We start from the raw sequence: 15,541 nt of genomic DNA, 5'->3' as shown, positions 1-15,541 counted from the left end.
TTGACAGCTGTCACCCATCTACTCAACATCATCTCACTCCATAAAGACCAGACGTCATCTCCACCTCGTTGCCGAGATATCGTACTTCGTTGGAGGTAATATTCTCAGCCATTTGTGTTACAACATATCTGTATATTGTGCGTGTTTGCAGGAGTACCGGTCCCTCTTTCCGTGGAGGCTGAGTGAGAGCAGGACGGCACTCTTTTCCCCTGAGGAATCACTGCGTTACTCTGCAACATATTGAGTGAGAGGTGGAGGTGGCATTCCCACCGTTGTTGTTACTGGGTGTACACACACCCACACTTGACTGTCTTTGTTCTCGCCAGCAGTACCAGATCCGACAGTCGGGGACGGTGATCACCTGGGAATTCGGGACTTGGCGGCTCCAGTATTCACCAGGTTCGGTGGCGGCGGAAATCGTGTCCTCGAGCCTGCCCACACGTCACCTTTGTAGATTGACTGTAATCATATTCTGAGATTGTCTGTATGTTCGTTGTGCACCTTCACAACATTAAATTGTTAATTTTTGGCTCATCTATTGACCGTTCATTTGCGCCCCCTGTTGTGGGTCCGTGTCACTACACTTTCACAACACTCCCCAATCGGACCGGGAGTGACATGTTTAGCCACATGTTCTCCCTGAATTGCTGGCTGTCTGAGTGGTGTCCAAAAAATTGGCAAAAGCTTCTGGGGAAAACCTGGTCTTGTTAGGAGAGACGGCATCCATCCCACTTTGGATGGAGCAGCTCTCATTTCTAGAAATCTGACCAATTTTATTAAATCCTCCAAACCATGACTATCCAGGGTTGGGACCAGGAAGCAGAGTTGTAGTCTTAGACACCTCTCTGTAGCTTCTCTCCCCCTGCCATCCCCTCATTACCCCATCCCCGGAGAGACGGTGCCTGCTCCCAGACCACCAATAACCAGCAAAAATCTATTTAAGCATAAAAATTCAAAAAGAAAAAAATAATATAGCACCTTCAACTGCACCACAGACTAAAACAGTTAAGTGTGCTCTATTAAACATTAGATCTCTCTCTTCTAAGTCCCTGTTAGTAAATGATATAATAATTGATCAACATATTGATTTATTCTGCCTTACAGAAACCTGGTTACAGCAGGATGAATATGTTAGTTTAAATGAGTCAACACCCCCGAGTCACACTAACTGCCAGAACGCTCGTAGCACGGGCCAAGGGGGAGGATTAGCAGCAATCTTCCACTCCAGCTTATTAATTAAGCAAAAACCCAGACAGAGCTTTAATTCATTTGAAAGCTTGACTCTTAGTCTTGTCCATCCAAACTGGACGTGTTGTGTGGGCCGCTGAAGAGGAGGTACTGCTGGCCCACCACCACAAGATGGCGCCCTGCTTGAAGTGCGGGCTTCAAGCACGAGAGGGCGTCGGCTTTGCTGGAGGTGACAGCTGTCATCAATCAACACAAGCTGTCACCCATCACCACCACTACAAAGACCGGACTGCAACTCCACCTCCTCGCCGAGAAATCAACTACCATTCAGGTAATTTCTCTGCTGCCTGACACTGTGTGTGTTTAACCTGAACTTCTATTTGCAGCCGTTTTCCTGGAGTGTTTCCTTATCTGGAGGATTGACGTTTGGTGTGACAGCGACGGCTTCACCTCACACCCCAACTCAGATAAGTGGTTGACCAGGAGCTGCACGAGTGTGTGTGATTGGAGGTGGAGGTTTTCCCTCCTTTACTTAATACAGACTGTGGGATTACTGAGTGTGCGAACTCACACTCATCTGGACTGTCTCTGTTCTCTGCCAGCAGTACCGGGTCTGACTGCTGAAGACAGCGGCCACCTGGGGCGCAGGGCTTGGCGGCTCCGGTGTTCTTCAGCTCCGTTGGTGGTGGAAGCTGTGTGGGGATCCAGCTCTTCTCTCTCCAGGTGTCTTCTATCGTCGAGCCTGCCCACACGTCACCTGGTGTATGATTGACAGTCCACCATATTGTTATTGTCTGTACGTTGTTGTGCGATTCACAACATTAAATTGTTACTTTTTGGCTTATCCATTGTCCGTTCATTAACGCCCCCTGTTGTGGGTTCGTGTCACGTCACTTTCACAACAGGAAGTCCCAAAAAACAGTTTTATTTGTTGTTATCTATCGTCCACCTGGTCGTTATTGTGAGTTTCTTGGGGAATTTTCGGACCTTTTGTCTGACTTAGTGCTTAGCTCAGATAAGATAATTATAGTGGGCGATTTTAACATCCACACAGATGCTGAGAATGACAGTCTCAACACTGCATTTAATGTATTGTTAGACTCGATTGGCTTTGCTCAAAATGTAAATGAGTCCACCCACCACTTTAATCATACCTTAGATCTTGTTCTGACTTATGGTATGGAAATTGAAGACTTAACAGTATTACCTGAAAACCCCCTTCTGTCTGATCATTTCTTAATAACATTTACTCTGATGGACTACCCAGCAGTGGGGAATAAGTTTCATTACAGTAGAAGTCTTTCAGAAAGCGCTGTAACGAGGTTTAAGGATATGATTCCTTCTTTATGTTTTCCAATGCCATATACTAACACAGGGCAGAGTAGCTACCTAAACTCTGTGAGTGAGATAGATTATCTCATCAATAGTTTTACATCCTCATTGAGGACAACTTTGGATGCTGTAGCTCCTCTGAAAAAGAGAGCCTTAAATCAGAAGTGCCTGACTCCGTGGTATAACTCACAAACTCGCAGCTTAAAGCAGATAACCCGTAAGTTGGAGAGGAAATGGCGTCTCACTAATTTAGAAGATCTTCACTTAGCCTGGAAAAAGTCTGTTGCTCTATAAAAAAGCCATCCGTAAAGCTAGGACATCTTACTACTCATCACTAATTGAAGAAAATAAGAACAACCCCAGGTTTCTTTTCAGCACTGTCGCCAGGCTGACAAAGAGTCAGAGCTCTATTGAGCCGAGTATTCCTTTAACTTTAACTAGTAATGACTTCATGACTTTCTTTGCTAATAAAATTTTAACTATTAGAGAAAAAATTACTCATAACCCAAAGACATATCGTTATCTTTGGCTGCTTTCAGTGATGCCGGTATTTGGTTAGACTCTTTCTCTCCAATTGTTCTGTCTGAGTTATTTTCATTAGTTACTTCCTCCAAACCATCAACATGTCTATTAGACCCCATTCCTACCAGGCTGCTCAAGGACGCCCTACCATTAATTAATGCTTCGATCTTAAATATGATCAATCTATCTTTATTAGTTGGCTATGTACCACAGGCTTTTAAGGTGGCAGTAATTAAACCATTACTTAAAAAGCCATCACTTGACCCAGCTATCTTAGCTAATTATAGGCCAATCTCCAACCTTCCTTTTCTCTCAAAAATTCTTGAAAGGGTAGTTGTAAAACAGCTAACTGATCATCTGCAGAGGAATGGTCTATTTGAAGAGTTGCAGTCAGGTTTCAGAATTCATCATAGTACAGAAACAGCATTAGTGACAGTGGACTCATCTCTGTGCTTGTTCTGTTAGACCTCAGTGCTGCTTTTGATACTGTTGACCATAAAATTTTATTACAGAGATTAGAGCATGCCATAGGTATTAAAGGCACTGCACTGCGGTGGTTTGAATCATATTTATCTAATAGATTACAATTTGTTCATGTAAATGGGGAATCTTCTTCACAGACTAAGGTTAATTATGGAGTTCCACAAGGTTCTGTGCTAGGACCAATTTTATTCACTTTATACATGCTTCCCTTAGGCAGTATTATTAGACAGCATTGCTTAAATTTTCATTGTTACGCAGATGATACCCAGCTTTATCTATCCATGAAGACAGAGGACACACACCAATTAGCTAAACTGCAGGATTGTCTTACAGACATAAAGACATGGATGACCTCTAATTTCCTGCTTTTAAACTGAGATAAAACTGAAGTTATTGTACTTGGCCCCACAAATCTTAGAAACATGGTGTCTCACCAGATCCTTACTCTGGATGGCATTACCCTGACCTCTAGTAATACTGTGAGAAATCTTGGAGTCATTTTTGATCAGGATATGTCATTCAGTGCGCATATTAAACAAATATGTAGGACTGCTTTTTTGCATTTGCGCAATATCTCTAAAATTAGAAAGGTCTTGTCTCAGAGTGATGCTGAAAAACTAATTCATGCATTTATTTCCTCTAGGCTGGACTATTGTAATTCATTATTATTAGGTTGCCCTAAAAGTTCCCTGAAAAGCCTTCAGTTAATTCAAAATGCTGCAGCTAGAGTACTGACGGGGACTAGAAGGAGAGAGCATATCTCACCCATATTGGCCTCTCTTCATTGGCTTCCTGTTAATTCTAAAATAGAATTTCAAATTCTTCTTCTTACTTATAAGATTTTGAATAATCAGGTCCCATCTTATCTTAGGGACCTCATAGTACCATATCACCCCAATAGAGCGCTTCGCTCTCAGACTGCAAGCTTACTTGTAGTTCCTAGGGTTTGTAAGAGTAGAATGGGAGGCAGAGCCTTCAGCTTTCAGGCTCCTCTCCTCTGGAACCAGCTCCCAATTCAGATCAGGGAGACAGACACCCTCTCTACTTTTAAGATTAGGCTTAAAACTTTCCTTTTTGCTAAAGCTTATACTTAGGGCTGGATCAGGTGACCCTGAACCATCCCTTATTATGCTGCTATAGACTTAGACTGCTGGGGGGTTCCCATGATGCACTGAGTGTTTCTTTCTCTTTTTGCTCTGTATGCACCACTCTGCATTTAATCATTAGTGATTGATCTCTGCTCTCTTCCACAGCATGTCTTTTTCCTGATTCTCTCCCCTCTGCCCCAACCAGTCCCAGCAGAAGACTGCCCCTCCCTGAGCCTGGTTCTGCTGGAGGTTTCTTCCTGTTAAAAGGGAGTTTTTCCTTCCCACTGTCGCCAAGTGCTTGCTCACAGGGGGTCGTTTTGACCGTTGGGATTTTTACGTAATTATTGTATGGCTTTGCCTTACAATATAAAGCGCCTTGGGGCAACTGTTTGTTGTGATTTGGCACTATATAAATAAAATTGATTTGATTTGATTGATAAACACAGACAGATCGCAAAGGATTCTGGATAAAATGTGCCTCTACTAAACACTGATTGGTTCAGTCATTCATTATGTAAACCAACACGTTAATGTGACGTGTGTCATGTGTTGGTGTTTACAGATAAATGTGCTTTTGTAAAATATTCCATTTTTTTATTTGTAAAAACAGGCATTTTTACGGAGCCCTGGAAGTGTCATCGCAAAATGTTTTGCATGTGGAGAGAATGTGTGCTCATTTTATTATATTGTGTGCACGTTTTATGATGTTGTGCGCACGTTTTATTATACTGCGCACACGTTTTATTATATTGTAAAACGTGCACTCAATATTGTCTTGACACATAAATGCTGGCTATTCGCCCTATTGTTGTTTCAAATCCCGCAAAACCTCTGAGAGGTCGCCACGCTGCGAGATCTCAGTAACATTGAGAACTGCACTGAGATGCTCTGATCACACTGCACTTTAACCACTGCACACAGACAACACCATTAACATCGCAACATGAAACTATTTTTATATTGTGCCTAAAACTCTCGTGAATATATTCTCTGGGTTTATACACGTTGTTATTGTGTTTATTTTATGTAAACATGCGAGAATCACAGGCTGTCTCTCCGTTATTTTTAATGGGAGCTGCTGTGAGCTACAATCGCTTCCTGATCACGTCGTTCTGGGGGGAAAGTGAAGTTTGTTCTTTCCAACTTGTCCTCTGACACTCCAAAACGGAGGTGTTCTTTGTCTCGCTCCATCAGCGAATCCGTCGTGACGCGCGAAGCCTCCGCGCGGCTTTCCATGACAAAATCTCTTGTTAAAAGTGAAATCTGCCAGAAAATGGCTGATGTCCAGCTCTTGTGATAACCAGAGAAATTGCACACGATGGTCCTGGATCCATATACAGCGATCCGTTTAGAAATGAAATGGTCGTTTCAGCCTGTCAATCGCGGCTCGGAGCGCGGCCCGCTGTGCGCCATAGTGGGCCGTCCTTAAAGCGGTAGTAACACTCCTTAATCTCTGTGAAGCCCATTAAAATTTTCACCGAAAGCCATGTGAATTTTCCGAATGGTTTCCAGCTGCCTGTCTCTAACAGTTTCTGAAAAAAATTCTGATGGAACAAAGCCCAAATCATTCCGCCATTTCCTCGCAATGAAAAAACGACGAGAGGGGTGGACCAGTGCTCACTCAAAGCCTGCCCACAGGCGAATGACACAACCGACAGGTGTGAAAAAAGTCACGCATGCGCACAAAGGTTCAAGCTTGGCTGACGTAAAAACATATGAATCAAATCCATATATTTTTTGCATAAAATAAAAAGGTCGGATACTTTTCTCACAGACCTCGTATGTATTTGTGTGTGTGTATATATATATATATATATATATACACATATACACACACACAAACACAGCGGGGCCAAAAAGTATTTAGTCAGCCCCTGATTGTGCAAGTTCTCCTACTTATAAAGATGAGAGAGGTCTGTAAATTTCATCATAGGTACACTTCAACTATGAGAGACAAAATGAGGAAAAACAATCTAGGAAATCACACTGTAGGATTTTTAAAGAATTTATTTGTAAATTATGGTGGAAAATAAGTATTTGTTTACCAACAAACAAGCAAGATTTCTGGCTCTCACAGACCTGTAACTTCTTCTTTAAGAAACTCTTCTGTCCTCCACCTGTTACCTTAATGGCACCTGTTTGAACTCATCTGTATAAAAGACACCTATCCACAGGCTCAAACAGTCAGACTCCAAACTCACCCATGGCCAAGTCCAAAGAGCTGTCAAAGGACACCAGGAAGAAAATTGTAGCTGTGCACCAGGCTGGGAAAATGAATCTACAATTGGCAAGCAGGGTTGTGTGAATAAATCAACTGTGGGAGCAATTGTAAGAAAATGGAAGACATACAAGACCATTGATCATCTCCCTCGATCTGGGGCTCCATGAAAGATCTCATCCTGTGGGGTCAAAATGATCATGAGAACGGTGAACAAAAATCTCAGAACTACACGGAGGGACCTGATGAATGACCTGCAGAGAGCTGGGACCAAAGTAACAAAGGCTACACACTACACAAAGAGGGACTCAAATCCTGCAGTGCCAGGCGTGTCCCCCTGCTTAAGCCAGTACATGTCCAGGCCCGTCTGAAGTTTGCCAAAGAACATATTGATGATCCAGAAGAGGATTGGGAGAATATCATGTGTTCAGATGAAACCAAAATAGAACTTTTAAGTAAAAACTCAACTAGTCATGTTTGGAGGAAGACAAATGCTGAGTTGCATCCCAAGAACACCATACCTATTGTGAAGCATGGGGGTGGAAGCATCATGATTTGGGGCTGTTTTTCTGCAAAGGAGACAGGGTGACTGATCTGTGTTAAGGGAAGAATGAACGGGGCCATGTATCGTAAGATTTTAAGCCAAAACCTCCTTCCTTCAGTGAGAGCATTGAAGATGCAACGTGGCTGGGTCTTCCAGCATGAAAATTATCCCAAACACACCACTCGGGCAACAAAGGAGTGGCTCCGTAAAAAGCATTTCAAGGTCCTGGAGTGGCCAAGCCAGTCTCCAGTCCTCAACCCCATAGAAAATTTGTTGAGTTGAAAGTCTGTGTTGCCCAGCAACAGCCCCAAAACATCACTGCTCTAGAGGAGATCTGCATGGAGGAATGGGCCAAAATATCAGCTACAGTGTGTGCAAACCTGGTGAAGACTTACAGGAAATGTTTGACCTTTGTCACTGCCAACAAAGATTACATTACAAAGTACTGAGTTGAACTTTTGTTACTGACCAAATACTTATTTTCCACCATAATTTACAAATAAATTATTTAAAAATCCTACAGTGTGATTTCCTAGATTTTTTTTCCTCATTTTGTCTCTCATAGTTGAAGTGTACCTATGATGAAAATTACAGACCTCTCTCATCTTTATAAGTAGGAGAACTTGCACAATCAGGAGCTGACTAAATACTTTTTGGCCCCATTTGATTTCTTTTGCCTTGCATCTTGGTTTATGTTGTTTATAGTTTGTCTGCAGGTGGGTTTGGGGAGTGCCTAGGACTGTTTTTTCTCTTTTTATTTATCTCTTTTTTGTTTTTGTAATTTCATATTCTGAAAACAAAAATAAAATATTAAAAAAAAAACAAAAGGATGAACACCGCCACAATGGAACATTGACAGGGTTAATATTTTTGAAGAAGCTACGGATATTAGCCAGCAACACATTGAACAATGGACATTGCTAACGACATTCTGGACTCATACACGATTCCAGCGGGGGGGATCAGGATAAATCATTTTTACATTAAAACCGTGAGTGCATGCATGCATGATTTTATTTAGTAAGTTAAATGTATGTACGTAATATAATTGTAAATACACTAAAAATATATGGATGACATGGGCACTCCAGATGAGGTTAGTGTTGGGCTGGCTAGCATGCCCATTAGCATTAGCCTAGAAACGCTGGCTGTGGAGGACGGCTTTTGGACTGTGGCTAGGCGGAATAAGCCCCGTAGGGCTTGGTGCCCGGTTGTGGTACCCCGATCACACTCACCACTGCGAACTGTGAATCGGTTCTCCCCCTTGGATTTGCCTGATGTGAATTCTCTGAGCCAACGAGTGACTTCCACTCGTGTCTCCAGGCCGAAACACCAGACATTAGTGATAAGGAATTCTATCACCCGCAAAGTCAGGTTACAGATGCCAGCTGATGTTAAATGTATTCCTGGGGCCAGAACTCCTGACATTGCATCCCATCTAAGGGTGCTGATGCTGCAGAAGGGAAGACTAAGGAACGTGACATGAGACATAGTCACATAGTTATTCATATCAGCACCAATGATGTCAGGCTGACGCACTCAGATGTCACAAAAATGGAAATAGAGAGGACTTGTGACCTTGCCAGAAAGATGTGTCGGCATTGATTAAATAGTCTCTGGTGCCCTCTCCTCCCGGGGTACTGATGAGGCATTTAGCAGGCTGACATTGTTAAATAGGTGGCTGGTGCAATTTTGTAGACAGCAAGGCTTTAGCTTTATTGATAACTGGCCGTTGTTCTGGGGCCGCCGTGACTTGCTGATGCTGGACGGCCTCCACCCTACTGGGGAAGGCACTGCCATCTTGTATGCGAACATAGATAGAGCTCTACAGGGAGAGTAATATTATGAATTTACAGCAGGCCACAGAGCAGGTGATTAGAGACCCTGCAAGGCTTGTGACAAACGTGGGTGTGGAATCCATTAGCTTAGCGGGGAAATTAGTGCAGAAAATCCACTATGGTGATAGTGCAGTTTATCTGACAGGGAGGGAAATTTAACAAGTTGAGACTGTGGCCTGCTTCCATCGACGTGTCCATAAAAATCATAGAAGGATATGCGTTGCAAACTTAATACCCATTACGACATTAGATGATGTTGAAATTGAAGATGGCCCAATGGTTGTTCCAGCAATATCAAAGATTTTGTGTCTGCTACCTACAACGCGTGTGGAATGTCTCAACCTAAACCTACTTCTAGGCATCTTATATATGCTACTCTGGAACCACCCCTAAACCCAAACAGTTCAACTGTCAACCCCACTGAGGTCCTTAGTCTGGGTCTCATTAACATAAGATCACTATCCTCAAAATCATTGTTGATTAATGATCTAATTATTGATCATCACTTAGATATGATTGGGTTATGTGAAACCTGGCTTAAACCTACAGCTGTCCTCCCCTTAAATGAGGCCTGCCCACCATCATATACATTTAGTCACGTATATATATCACTACAGCAGTGCATCAACTCCTTAACTAAGATTGAATTTGAAGCTAGACTGCCTGATGTTTTAGCTTCACATTTGGCAAATACCCAATGAGTAGACAGACTTGTGGATAGTTTAAACTCAGTGCTCAAAATGACATTCGACATGATTGCACCACCTGTGTTAAACCACGCTCCCCCAAAACACAGTTACCTTGGTTCAATGATTTCCTGCATGGCCTCAAGCATAAGGCTAGAGGTCGAGAATGGAAATGGCGTCGTTCAAAATTATAAGTATTCCACCTTGTGTGGCATGATGCTATCTTAGACTTTAAGCATGCATTACTGGCTACAAAGCGGACCTATTACTCTGATTTGATCAACAAAAACAAGCATAACTCAAAGTTCTTGTTCGACACGGTGGCAACACTTATTCATGGACAACCACCTATAGTTCGCTCTCCTTTTACAGCACAAGATTTCCTGGATTACTTTGAGAAGAAAACTGAAGACATTAGGTTAAACATATTGCAGCATGCCTTAACCCAGCCACTACACCCTGCTACTGAGGTGGGTGTACCTAGAGGTTCTGTACCTAGAGTTACAGAATTTGATAGTATCTCACTAGGCATGCTGATTAAAAAAGCACAACCTGCTTATTTGATCCTATACCAACAACAGGCGGTTGTCCATGTATAAGTGTTGCCACCGTGTCGAACGAGAACTTTGAGTTATGCTTGTTTTTGTTGATCAAATCAGAGTAATAGGTCCGCCTTGTAGCCAGTAATGCATGCTTATAGTCTAAGATAGCATCACGCCACGCAAGGTGGAATACTTCTAATTTTGAACGACGCCGTTTCCGTTCTAGACCTCTTGCCTTATGCTTGAGGTCACGGAAGTTAACACTGAACCAAGGTGACTGTGTTTTGGGGGAGCACGGTTTTAACAAAGGTGGCTCATTCATGTCGAGTATAGTTTTGAGCACTGAGTTTACATTATTCACAAGACTGTCTACTGATTGGGTATTTTCCAAATGTGAAGCTAAGATATCAGGCAGTCTGGCCTCGAATTCAGTCTAGCGTCACCACAGTGATAAATAAGGTTGCTGTTCCACTAAACACGGCAGCGAAAATGTAAACCTAATAAGTGAGTGCTCAGAGACCACTGATGCAAAAGGCATGATGACAGCAATACCATGTGTGAGAACTAAATCCAGGGTATTTCCACTAATGTGCATCAAGTCCCGAATGATTGCTGAAATCCTAATCCACAATTTCCATAAATGATTTGCAGAGAAGACTTATTTATATGAATGTTAAAGTCACCAATAATCAGAATGTTATCTGCACTAGTTGACAAGTTAGAGATGAATGCACCAAAACCATCTAACAATTCAGAGTATGGGCTAGGGGGCCTATATACAGTGACAAAATAAACTAACATCCTGGATAAGTGTTATGGAATCATTAAGGGGGCTTATACTGCCAAAGTTAAACCTCCTATTAGTAACTCTGACCACAATGTGATCCATCTGCTACTCATTTATCGGTCAGTTTTCAAGTCTAACAAACCAGAAATCCAGACTGTAAAGTTGTGGTGCAGGGAAAACATTGAGGAATTGAAAGGGTGTTTTCTGTCTACAGATTGGGACATTTTCTTCAATGATATGAACATTAGTTGTGCTGCTGAATCCATAATTGCCTATATTTCCTTTTGTGTTGACTCCATTGTACCTCAGAAAACCGTTAAAAGGTTTCCAAATACTAAACTGTACATCACAAGAGCTATTAAGTATTGCATCAGGAGGAAGAAGAATGCTTTCAAATTTGGTGACACTGGGGGTGTCAGAGGAGCCCAAAAGGAACTGAACCATCAGATGAGACTTGACAGGCTTCAATACAAAGAGTGGATAGAAGACCACTCTATGTCCAATTCCAGGAAATTGTGGGACTCTATCAAAGCCATGACCAACATGGAGGCAAAAAGGAAGTCTCTGTTTGTCATTGATTGTTGTGTGGGCCGCTGAAGAGGAGGTACCGCTGGCCCACCACCACCAGATGGTGCCCTGCTTGAAGTGTGGGCTTCAAGCACAAGAGGGCGTCATAGCAACCGGGAGTGACAGCTGTCACTCGTCATCAGCACCAGCTGTCACTCATCCACATCACATCACCACCACCATAAAAGCCGGACTGCAACTCCACCTCCCCACCGAGAAATCAGCTACCAGAAGAGGTCATTTCTCTGCTGACTTAAAACTGAATAATAGTCTGAACTCTTTTGCAGCCGTTTTCCTGTGGTGTTGCCTTATCTGTGGGATTGGCGTTAGGTGTGACCAGCGACGGCTTCGCTTCCCACTCCAACTAGATAAGTGGTTAGACAGGAGCTGCACGAGTGTGTGATTGGAGGTGGAGGTGCTCCCTCCCAAAAGAACACAGACTGTGGGATTACTGAGTGTGCAAACTCACACTCATCTATACTGTTTCTGTTCTCTGCCAGCAGTACCAGGTCTGACAGCTGGAGACGGTGGCCACCTGGGGATCCAGCACTTGGCGGCTCCGGTGTTCTTCAGATCCGTTGGCGGTGAGGGCCGTGTGGGATCCGGCTCGGTTCTGGACGGACGTCTCCTATCCTCAAGCCTGCCCACACGTCACTCAACATATAATTGTTTGTAGTACCAAAACTGTATTTGTCTGTATTCCGTTGTGCACTTCACAACATTAAATTGTTACTGTTTGGCTTATCCATTGCCCGTTCATTTAACGCCCCCTGTTGTGGGTCCGTGTTCCTACATCTTCACAACAGGATTTCTCGGCCAGCGTCATGGATCCCCGAGGGGCGTCAAGCATCGCTTGAACAGCAAATGGAAGAGCGAGGTGCACAGGCGTCAGCAGGAGGCGTGTTAGGTGAGCTGCAGCAAATCGTAACCGCTTTCACTGCTCGGTGGGACTTAGTCACCAAGCAGAGCGTTATTCTCAATTGGAGGATGGAGGCTCTCACCGCCCAGGTGGAAGCGCATGCTCAGGGCGCTGCTGCAGCACCTCCTCCTGCTGACCGAATGCCAGAAACAGACGTTCCACTGGTCGTTCAACGAACCCCCCCACCTTCCCCTGGAGCATACATAAGCCCTCTGGAGCTGTACGGAGGCTGTGTTGAGACGTGCGCGGACTTCTTGATGCAGTGCTCACTCGTCTTTTCACAGCGTCCCGTCATGTACGCGTCAGATGCTAGCCGGGTGGCTTACGTTATAAATTTGCTTCGAGGAGAGGCACGCGCCTGGGCTACGTCGCTCTGGGAGCAGAATTCCCGGCTCCTAACGACATATACTGGGTTTGTGAGGGAGTTCCGACAGGTGTTCGACCACCCTCATAGAGGCAAGACCGCTTCAAGCGTGCTGCTGTCAATAAGACAGGGGTGTCGGAGCGCAGCTAAGTATGCAGTCGACTTCCGCATTGCGGCAGCGTGAGCCGGCTGGAATGCTGTTGCGCTCCGCGCCGCCTTTGTAAACGGACTGTCTCTGGTCCTTAAGGAGCACCTGGTGGCAAAGGGCGAGCCGCGGGATTTAGACGGGCTTATCGACCTGGTAATACGGTTAGACAACCGATTAACAGAACACCGACGGGAGCGAGACGAAGGGCGTGGTCAGGCACAAGCCGTCCCTCTTCCACCCGGGTCCGAAAAGGAGCCGACTTCCCCACGCTCCACAGCCAGGGTACTCCACCTGACAACAGCTCCCCCTGCTGACGTTGCTAGGGAAACGAGCAGGGCCAAAAGGCGATCAGATCAGAGACAAAGGAGGCTGGTCCATGGGGAGTGTTTTCTCTGCAGCTCAACTGAGCACACACAGAAAAAATGCCCCAAACGGTCAATACAGCAGCACTCGTCCTTAGAGACTGGGCTAAGGGTGGGTCACAATACCCATGCGGGGAGACCCCGAAAATCTGCACGCATCCCAGTCACGATCCTGAGTGGGGATCTAACCCTTCACGCCCCAGCACTGGTGGACACGGGGTCGGAGGGGAATCTGCTGGACAGTAGATGGGCAAGGGAAGTCGGGCTCCCTCTAGTGGCTCTACCTTCACCTTTGAAGGTACGGGCACTAGATGGCACCCTTCTTCCATTAATCACACACCAGACACAGCCAGTGACATTGGTGGTGTCTGGTAATCACAGGGAGGAGATTGTGTTTTACGTGACACCTTCTACCTCCCGTGTGATATTGGGTTATCCTTGGATGATAAAACACAATCCCCGGATTGATTGGCCGTCTGGGGTTGTGGCTCAGTGGAGCGAAACCTGCCACCGGGAATGTCTTGGATCTTCGGTTCCGCCTGGTGTGACAGCTAGTGAGGAGGTTAAAGTCCCCCCCAATCTGATGGCGGTGCCAAGTGAGTACCATGATCTTGCTGACGTTTTCAGCAAAGATCTGGCGCTCACCCTTCCCCACACCGTCTGTACGAGTGTGCCATTGATTTGATCCTGGGCGTTGAGTACCCGTCCAGCAGACTGTACAACCTCTCACGTCCTGAGCGAGAATCAATGGAGACGTACATCCGGGACTCATTAGCTGCCGGGCTGATCCGGAACTCCACCTCCCCGATGGGTGCAGGTTTCTTTTTCGTGGGCAAAAAGGACGGCGGACTCCATCCATGCATTGATTACAGGGGGCTGAACGAGATCACGGTTCGCAACCGATACCCTCTGCCCCTGTTAGATTCAGTGTTCACGCCCCTGCATGGAGCCCAAATTTTCACAAAACTGGATCTTAGGAATGCGTACCACGTGGTTCGGATCCGGAAGGGAGACGAATGGAAGACGGCATTCAACACCCCGCTAGGTCACTTTGAGTACCTAGTCATGCCGTTCGGCCTCACTAATGCCCCCGCGACGTTCCAAGCTTTGGTTAATGACGTCTTGCGGGACTTCCTGCATCGGTTTGTCTTCGTATATCTAGACGATATACTCATCTTTTCCCCGGATCCTGAGACTCATGTTACGCATGTATGTCAGGTCCTGCAGCGGTTGTTGGAGAACCGGCTGTTTGTGAAGGGCGAGAAGTGCGAGTTCCACCGTACTTCTTTGTCCTTCCTGGGGTTCATCATCTCCTCGAACTCCGTCGCACCCGATCCGGCCAAGGTAGCGGCGGTGAGAGATTGGCCCCAACCAACAAACCGTAGGAAACTACAATAGTTCCTCAATTTTGCTAATTTTTACTGGAGGTTCATCAAGGGCTATAGTCAGGTGGTTAGCCCCCTGACAGCCCTGACCTCCACTAAAGTCCCCTTCACCTGGTCGGATCGGTGCGAAGCCGCGTTTAGGGAGTTGAAACGCCGGTTCTCGACTGCACCAGTTCTGGTGCAGCCTGATCCAAATCGCCAGTTTATAGTTGAAGTGGACGCCTCTGACTCAGGGATAGGAGCTGTGCTATCCCAGAGCGGGGAGTCCGACAAGGTTCTCCACCCATGTGCCTATTTTTCCCGCAGGTTGACCCCGGCTGAAAGGAATTATGAGGTCGGCAAACGGGAACTTCTGCGGTGAAGGAGGCTCTGGAGGAGTGGAGACACCTGTTGGAAGGAGCTTCGGTACCATTCACGGTTTTCACTGACCATCGGAACCTGGAGTACATCCGGACCGCCAAGCGTCTGAACCCCAGGCAAGCCCGCTGGTCACTGTTCTTCGGGCGTTTTGACTTTCGGATCACATACCGCCCCAGGACGAAGAACCAATGGTCTGACGCCCTGTCCC

General features: G+C 45.4%; 1 protein-coding gene across 5 annotated transcripts in view; it reads right to left on the bottom strand.

Annotated features, from left to right (window-relative positions):
• The window catches only part of LOC117512923 (protein SON), a 451,527-nt gene that overhangs the window by 103,349 nt on the left and 332,637 nt on the right, over positions 1 to 15,541 (bottom strand). The window lies entirely within an intron of this gene.

The sequence above is a fragment of the Thalassophryne amazonica genome, chromosome 1 (assembly GCF_902500255.1).
Source record: "Thalassophryne amazonica chromosome 1, fThaAma1.1, whole genome shotgun sequence".
Taxonomy (NCBI): domain Eukaryota; kingdom Metazoa; phylum Chordata; class Actinopteri; order Batrachoidiformes; family Batrachoididae; genus Thalassophryne; species Thalassophryne amazonica.
The sequence above is the reverse complement of the archived record's forward strand: the minus strand, read 5'-3'. Positions and strand labels throughout refer to the sequence as shown.